Raw genomic sequence first — 8,514 nt, 5'->3', positions numbered from 1 at the left:
TGCAGCATATCTAGACTGCTTATTTTCCCTACTTTTAAATATTCATATGAATACTTCTGAAGTTTTCTTTTTCCCATTGCCTTGAATAAAAAATAGGAAAAGGCATTTGGTGTTAATACTTTTGCCAAGAACAGAATAATACTTTCATTTTAGCCAGGAAGTTGTTGTTTACAACTGGTGGAGGAGAAGAACCATCTGTGCAATGTAGACAATGGCCTTCTCCATTCTTAAGGGTATTTTCACCTCTCTGGAATAAGTGCTGTACTGCAGGAAAAGAGCAGCTGCAGGAAAAACAAGGGAGATCTAAGTCAAAACAGTGCTATCCCCTTCACCTTGCCTGAAAGAAAGAGAGCATGTCATTTGTAGGCACTGGGGATTATTGTAAATGCAGATCCACTGATGAGGAGGACTCCATCTTATCAGAAGGCTAATTTATTACTTTATTATACTATATTATATTAAAGAATACTATACTATATTAAAGAATACAGAAAAGATACCTACTGAAAGTTAAAAAGATAGCAATTGAAAACTTGTGACTCTTTCCAGAGTCCCGAAACACTTGGCCCTGATTGGCCAATGAGTCAAAACAGCTCACACCGGAGTCCAATGAAACAATCACCCGTGGGTAAACACTTTCCAAGCACATTCCACACAAGCACAACACAGGAGAAGCAAATGAGATAAGAATTATTTTCCTTTTCTCTGAGGCTTCTCTTGCTGCCTCTCAGCTTCCCAGGAGAAAAACCCTGGTCAAAGGAATTTTTTCAGAGAATGTGAATGCCACAGGTGATCTTCAGTTTTGTGTGTTTGCAATGTTTTCCAACCCTGGCTTTCACTACTCCCTGCTTTGTTTCATGGAATCCCTCTCCCTCCTCCTTCCTCTCCCTTGTGTCCCTCCAGTGCCTCCATTTGCACCCCCTTCATGTCCCTACAATTCAAACACCTGAAGAGTTTCTCATGAGATCTTTCTGTTCATTTAACCTTCCAATCTCTTCGCTTCTTCCGCCAGATAACCCATGGTTCATATCCACACCTTTTTAGTGTGTGCCTGGTTTTGCCCATTTCTCTCACCTTTGGCCTCCTTCCAATCCATCCTCTGATGTCTCCTCTTCCTCTCCTGCATGTCACTGCATCCTCCCTCTGACTGGCACTGCTCTTGTCCCATTGCTTCTTCTTGCTTGTCCTTTGCTGCTCATGTCACATCTGAAAATTGTAGACCCAACCTAAATGTCTGAGTGATTTGCTTGACTTTTCTTCCTTAGGGACTCATATCCCTTTGCCTGAAGTTTTCTCTGCAGAAGTCTTTATCTTCCTTCCCATTCCTCACTTTGGTGCTCAATGTTGTGGCCTGATGCTCCCCTCTTCATTCTTTTTTTAAAAAAAACTCTGCTCGCCTGCCATATTGATGCTCCCTGTCCTTTGATCTGTCTCCTCCAATTTATCCCTATTGCCAAAATGTAAATCTGGCTCTGGCCTTTCCCCTTTCATGCTCAGCTTACATAACTTCAGTGGAGACCTTGAGCACCCTTCTGACCCTTTAACCGTGCTCAGCTGCCTTCTGCTTGGGGTTTGAATCTCTTTTCAAAGCAAGAATAAATCTCTTTGCAGAGAAAGGACTTCACCCACTGCTATCTATTTCTGGTCACACTGACCATAGCTCGTCCTTTTCTCTAACCATGTAGAAGTCATGCTGGATTCATGTTGTTGTGTTAAGCTTAGTGCAGTTGTTATGACTCTTACAGCCCTGCCTCCAAGCAGCCAGCCCTCATTTGGAGTCATAAAGTCAAATTTACATGCCAGCTACACTGCTGTGCCAGGTTTCGTTGCCCTTCTGACAGCTTGTTTCTGTATTGTCCACTTTCCCTGGGAGAAGTTCCCAGCAATTTCAGTCGTGGTTGAAATTCTCCTTGGCTGTGGGTGCTTGTAAGCCAGAACAGCACTGGGGCTGCACTGTTTATCAGAGTTTCATTGCTATTTCTTTCTGGCCCATCTGTTTGCATCTGACCTCTGTCACTGTTGAGTTTCTCCTGGTAAAGAGCATCCCTGGAAGTGTTCAAGGCCAGGTTGGATGTGGCTGTGAGCAATCTGGTCTAGTGGAAAGTCTCCCTGCCTATGGCAGGGGGTTGGAACTACATGATCTTGAAGGCCCCTTCCAACCCAAGCCATCCTGTGCTTCTGTGGTTTTGAACAAGTTTGAAACACCAGGAATTATCAACAGAAATTTCTTCTGTCAGTACTGCTAAAATCAGATTAAATTCAAGTATGACCAGGCAGAAGAAAAACTCATATTAATTGGTTGCTTGAATTAAGAGCACTCTAAAGAGCTAAATATTAATCAATGCTAAGGAGAAATGTGATAATTTTTCTCTTTAGAGACTGCAATGATAGAATGCACCATTGTTCTGTAAATTATTTGAACATGAATGCCACCACCCCCATTCTAAAAATGAAACTCTTAATATTTTTTCTGGAGTGTTTATATACCTCAGATTTTTATTTTCTCCTAATCAGAAATGTTTTCAGTGAGCTCTATATTGATTTAAAAATAGCTGGAAACAATTAAGAAGAAATTCTGATTTTGATCAGCTTTAGAAAAGAACACTCTGAACATCTAATTACCTTCACCCCCCCTTTCTATCCCTTACTTCCTATTGCAGAGAGATCTTGGCTTTAAATGTGGCATCAACAGGAGGAGTGGAAGGACTCTTTAAAGGAAGCAACTTGTTTAAATGGCTGCACAGTGGAGAACATAATACAGAACAACAGAAAATATGGAAATGCCTCATTGTGTCTCTCAAATGCCTCCTTTCAGCTTCAAGGGGCCCAGCAGGTTTGGTAGCCTTTGGAAGCCTTTGAGCTGAGCCCCATCTGCCTGACAATTGTGAGTGCTACGTGCCTCTCATGGAAAGCTGCTCCCAGAAGATGGTTCTTGAAGCATGTGGAACAAGCACCCCTCAGATTTCACTTCTGTGCAAGAGCCTGAAATGGCAATAAAACCTCCCAAAAATGCCATGGTGACAAATATTTCCAAAAGTGTAATCAGTGAGCAGCACTGGGACTGTTTTTTCTGTTCTTTTCTTCACCTCACAAGGACTTAATCCTACCTTGTCTCAAGTTTCAGGGAGATTATGTAGCTTAATGAATATTTAGGCCACGTAAAAGCATTTACAGAAAGAACCTGAAGTGAAATATGCACTCTCTTTGTTAATCCATATGGTTAACCATGCTTGGTTTCCAAACCTGTGTTACTACCCAAGGAAATGTCTGGATAATCCATTCAGAATTGAATACTGGTGGGTGTTTCTTCAGTTTGCCAACTGAATACATGCACTGGGTTGCCATCTCCATTTCTCCTGCTCAGAGGTGTCTTTGTCTACAGCTAAGAGTGAACTCTGGAACCTGCCTGCTCGCTTTCCTGTCCCACTGCCGTGTTGTGACAGTCAGAGCTGGGTGGTATGAATGTCTAAAGGATACTCAGGGCTCAGACAGTCAGCTCTCTTTATCAGATCTCCAGGGGTGCAGAGGAACTGGAGCTCAGCTCAACTGGCCAGTGCTGGGCTTGGCAGCTGAAGGGAAATGCCAAATGCTCAGTGAGCTCACAACATGAGGTAGATGAGGGGGCTTGGTGATCACCAGTCAGACTGGGGCTCACATTGTCACTATCTGTAAAAGAGAGAATAAAGGCCTGGGGAGATCCCATAAAGGCTTCCAGCTGCCTCAGCTCCTCTGTGTGTTAGCACCAGTTTTGAATTGAGGCTTTGGGCACCAACAGCTTAGTTGGCCTCTTCTCTTCTCTTCTCTTCTCTTCTCTTCTCTTCTCTTCTCTTCTCTTCTCTTCTCTTCTCTTCTCTTCTCTTCTCTTCTCTTCTCTTCTCTTCTCTTCTCTTCTCTTCTCTTCTCTTCTCTTCTCTTCTCTTCCCTTCCCTTCCCTTCCCTTCCCTTCCCTTCCCTTCCCTTCCCTTCCCTTCCCTTCCCTTCCCTTCCCTTCCCTTCCCTTCCCTTCCCTTCCCTTCCCTTCCCTTCCCTTCCCTTCCCTTCCCCTTCCCTTCCCTTCCCTTCCCTTCCCTTCCCTTCCCTTCCTTCCCTTCCCTTCCCTTCCCTTCCCTTCCCTTCCCTTCCCTTCCCTTCCCTTCCCTTCCTTCCCTTCCCTTCCCTTCCCTTCCCTTCCTTCCCTTCCCTTCCCTTCCCTTCCCTTCCCTTCCCTTCCCGCAACCTTCCCTTCCTTCCCTTCCCTTCCCTTCCTCACCCCATAGTCATCCATGATGCTACTTAGACCTTATGGTAAAGAGCAAAAAGAGCAAATAATTCAGTATAGCCAGCTTTAGAGATTAAGCAAGGCTCATGAGAGACTGCTGTAGAGGAAAAAGTTAAATGAGAAACCCCATTTTTAATATGTATATCTGTACTCTTTTTCCTTGCTTGAGATAGTCTCTATCAATGTCCTGCAACTGAAAATCTCTCTGGCAGTTTCCACATCTGTCAGATGGGAACTGATTCTCTGGCAAGATCTGTCTAAGGAATGGCTTTTCCCTAAAAGGATTCTGAGTTGGAGAAAGTCTCTTCTCCCATACTCTTCTCCCTCGGCTTCCTCCAGACTCAAATGCCCCCTTGAGGATTTGTTGCAATTCATACACTTGATACTTAATGAAGACCTCAGGTTTTAATATTTGCCACAAATGATCACTGGTTTCTAAAGATGCTCTAGACATGCTCACATTCCCTCAGGCATAGTGATACAGGTTGCTACCTGGTCAGACATTAAACAGTCCAAAGTCACCTTTACCAAGGTGAAAGCAACACCTGGTGAAAGATCTGGTCCCTGACTGTAGCATAAAGACACTCCCTATCCATTATGAATGAAGTTCTCCTTGCAAATAGATAATATTTTAGATTGCCACAGCAATTTATGCACCTTTATAACACACGTAATGAAAACACAGACCCACAGGAGAGAAATAGAAATGCAGCTTCTTGCTAAGTCCTGGTGGAGACAGGACATGGAATTAAATATGTAAAACCTTGTGTGGAAGTCTGTCTGAGTCCAGTGACTTCTAAAACAGCTTCCCGGATAGAAGAGCACCGAGCTGAACTGCATTATCACATCCTCAAAGTTTCCTCACAAAGGCAACGACCTCAAACTACTAAAATTGATTTGAAACGGCAGAGTTAGGAGACCTTTAAAAAGAATAGTATTGTTTTAGTTATTTAGTAGCTCCTCAGAACACGTGTGACTTTTTTAATGGCCAGCAGTAGTAACTGTGTTGTATAGAAGTCCCCGAGATCGTGAGATCAATCAGCAAAACCAGTCTGCAACCTTAGTGCTTATTGATTCAGCTGCTTTTTCCCAGCAAAACTGATTACAAACTGTTACAAACCCCATTTTCAGCTGTTTTGTATGTGCACAGTTTTTTGCTATTCACAAAATAGTTGTTTTGATGAAGAATTTTAATCTCCTTTCATCACTTTGGGTGTCACTTTTTCAAATTAAATGTGTAGCTATACTTTCTCATCACTTTTGGGCAAATTATTAGGGATGGAGTTCCTGGGATTGAGCCATGAGTAAAAGATCACCTTTAAAGAAAATCATGGGGAAGATTAAATTAATGCTGATAATAAATTACAGTCAAAAATCTGGAAATCTGAAAATCCATGCAAACAGCTAGAAATGTCTGCTTAAAGAGAGACCTCCCATCCCACCTGACTTGGCCTGCAGAGGGTATTTCTTGCACTCTGTACTCATGTTTTATTTTGGTTTTACGTGCTGCACATTTAGGGTCTAAAACCTTTGAGCTGTCTCTGGGATGAAGAACAAAAAAGGGGAGACACACTCCAAAGCCCAAATATTACATTTGCTTAGATATATATGAAACCAAAATTACTGCTCCTCTGAGCAACACGGCAGAGTAGAGAACCCAACCCTGTTGGGGTGCAACTTGCCAAAACCATGAATCAATAAGTGCATTGAACTAGAAGAAGTACAGTTAAAAAAGAAAAAAAAAATATTATATATTTATGGCTAAGTCAGTTCTTTGAGGTCCTAGATGAGGAAAGATTTCCATAGAATCACGGAATGGTTTGGGTTGGAAGGGACCTCAAAATCATCTGGTTCCATGTCCCTGCCAGGGACATCTCCCACTAGACCGAGTTGCTCAGAGCCCCACCCAGCCTGGCCTTGAACACTTCAGGGATGCTCTTTGTCACGTTTTATACCTCTTCATATCCCTTGTACTCATCCCTCCTGTTTGGTACAAGAAAAGACAAATTAAAGTTAAAATAATGTTGCAAGCATGCCAAGAGGGTTTTTTTGTTTTTTAGATTTTTTTCCAGCTCATCAAATAGACACAAGCAATTTTTTCTCTCCTTCCCATCCGCTTTGTATAGAGAAGTAATACGAGAGGATTAAGCCTTTATTCAAACATGTGGGCAACAGAATCCCAGCTACATTCCTACAGAACTGCATCATTCACTCATCAAAATCAGTGCTAGCAAGCAGGATTTACAGTGTAGAAATTATGGAACAAATAGGTCAGTTGAGCTTTTGAGGCCTGATTCCTATATTGTGGCACAAATAAATCTGTAAAAATAATTGACTTTTTATGAACTTAACTGGGGAAGGAAGTAGAGTTCTAATTTACCTACAGTTTTTGTTCTTCAACAAAAAAAAAAACAACTTTGTTTTATTCCAAATCCAACTAGATATTTGCTTTGGAATCAGAAAAATCAATTTTGTTTCTTTGCCCTACATTTTTTTCCCTCTTTTGAGTGTTACTTGAGGGTAAATTTCAAAATGAAATGTCATTGCAAAATGCTGGATCAATATTAAACAAGTATTTCAATATTTTCCCTGAAAAAAAAAATCAAACTCAATGATTTTAGCCAAAGCATTTGGAGAATTTGACAACTCACATATGTAAATTTTGGGTCAAGAAAGTTGTACCATTCTGTTGTCTTCATAAGTTAATGGAAATGCATGATAAGAAAATTTCCTTGTTTCATATTTTTTAAGCTTTGTCATTTATTATTGCTGTTGATTTTCAAAATTAGGGTGAGGTGGTTTGTGAATTACTGCCCTTCTCTACTAGAAGTATTCCCAGTTTGTTCTTTGCCATGCCATCTTCCCCCAAACAATTCCTTAAACATTTCAAGGGAGAAACAAATCTCCACCAGGACTATGGGTAGGGCTCCCTCTGCTAAGCAAGCAGTGTGATTGCTGGAGAAAAAATAATACAGGCCCAGCTGATGACATTGCAGTTGATGCAAATAAGAGTGTCCCTGCAGAGCCTCCTAGACTTTTTGATATCATGTCTATATATCAATCTAAGAATCAATTTGAGTTTGACCACATAGATGGATATGAAGATGGAGAGGATTGCTTGTTCTTCAGCTATTAACACAGAAGGACACAACTTCTGTAATAGTCAACTCTGTATTTTTATTTGATGTACAGCTTTTTCATACATTAAACTTCTGAAAGGCTGCCTTTTGGTAAATGTGATCGTCCTGCACTTGAGACTAATAAAAAGGGATTTTCAGGCCTCTTAGTTTATTTCTATCATTCCAAAGAAAAATCTTTTCATAAAGCAGTAAGAACATCAGCAGCCAGTTCTTTTCTAAGAATGCTAATTATATTCTCTCTGTATGAATTAATTATAATTCCTTTTGACTATAGTGATATTGTTTAGAGGAATTATCTCTCAGGTCAGACAAAAAGGTTTGACTTTGTGTGACACACTGCAGTGATTTCCTCTCCATTGTGGTATTTAGTATTCCTAAGTAGGAACTTTGTGAAGAATTAAAAACCAAATTACACTGAGAAAGGGGACCCCTCCACCAATTTCCTCATTTAAAACATTATATAGAGAAGCTCCTCCGTGGACTGTCATGCACAGGCAGACAATGAAACAGACATTTTCTCCTTCACAGAGCACCTTTAGAGCAGCATCACGACACGTGTCCCCAAGAGTACTTTGCTGTGATATGGTTACAGCAGACACAAGTGGAGATTAGGGCGCAGGTGAAAGTTATCAGTAGCTTCACACCTGCTTAGCCTGGTTCTGAAATTCCCTCTGATGTGTGAGAGTCTGAAACACAGCCTTCCTATGCAGAGGTATTTATGGAAACTGTGTAATCTGCAGGAAAAAGCGTGGGGTGCAAACCTCTCCTGAGTTCTTCACTGCTGCCTTGGGTGAGAGATTCTTGGGCGCTGAGATGCAGGGATTCACATGGTCTCCAGTTTTGCAGAATCTCCTAGGTTACACCTCCCCTGCTCCTGAGCTTCCCAGGACATGGAGCACTTTGAAGCTGCAGAAGCATCTTAAATCCTTTTCCTGTGGGCTGGATCCAGGACTTAGGCTGCTCATAAATGCTCTGTGGCTTTATGGTGTTTGACTTCAGAGCCTTGAAGAAAGGCCCTGGTGTGAGTGATGTGGGCCATGTGGCCTCATGGAAAAGCAGGTGGGATGCGTGGAGGAAACTGGGCTGGACAAAGAGGCCTAACTCCTAAATTATTCT

This window comes from Motacilla alba, chromosome 1 (assembly GCF_015832195.1).
Source record: "Motacilla alba alba isolate MOTALB_02 chromosome 1, Motacilla_alba_V1.0_pri, whole genome shotgun sequence".
NCBI classification, from domain to species: Eukaryota; Metazoa; Chordata; class Aves; order Passeriformes; family Motacillidae; genus Motacilla; species Motacilla alba.
The sequence above is the reverse complement of the archived record's forward strand: the minus strand, read 5'-3'. Positions refer to the sequence as shown.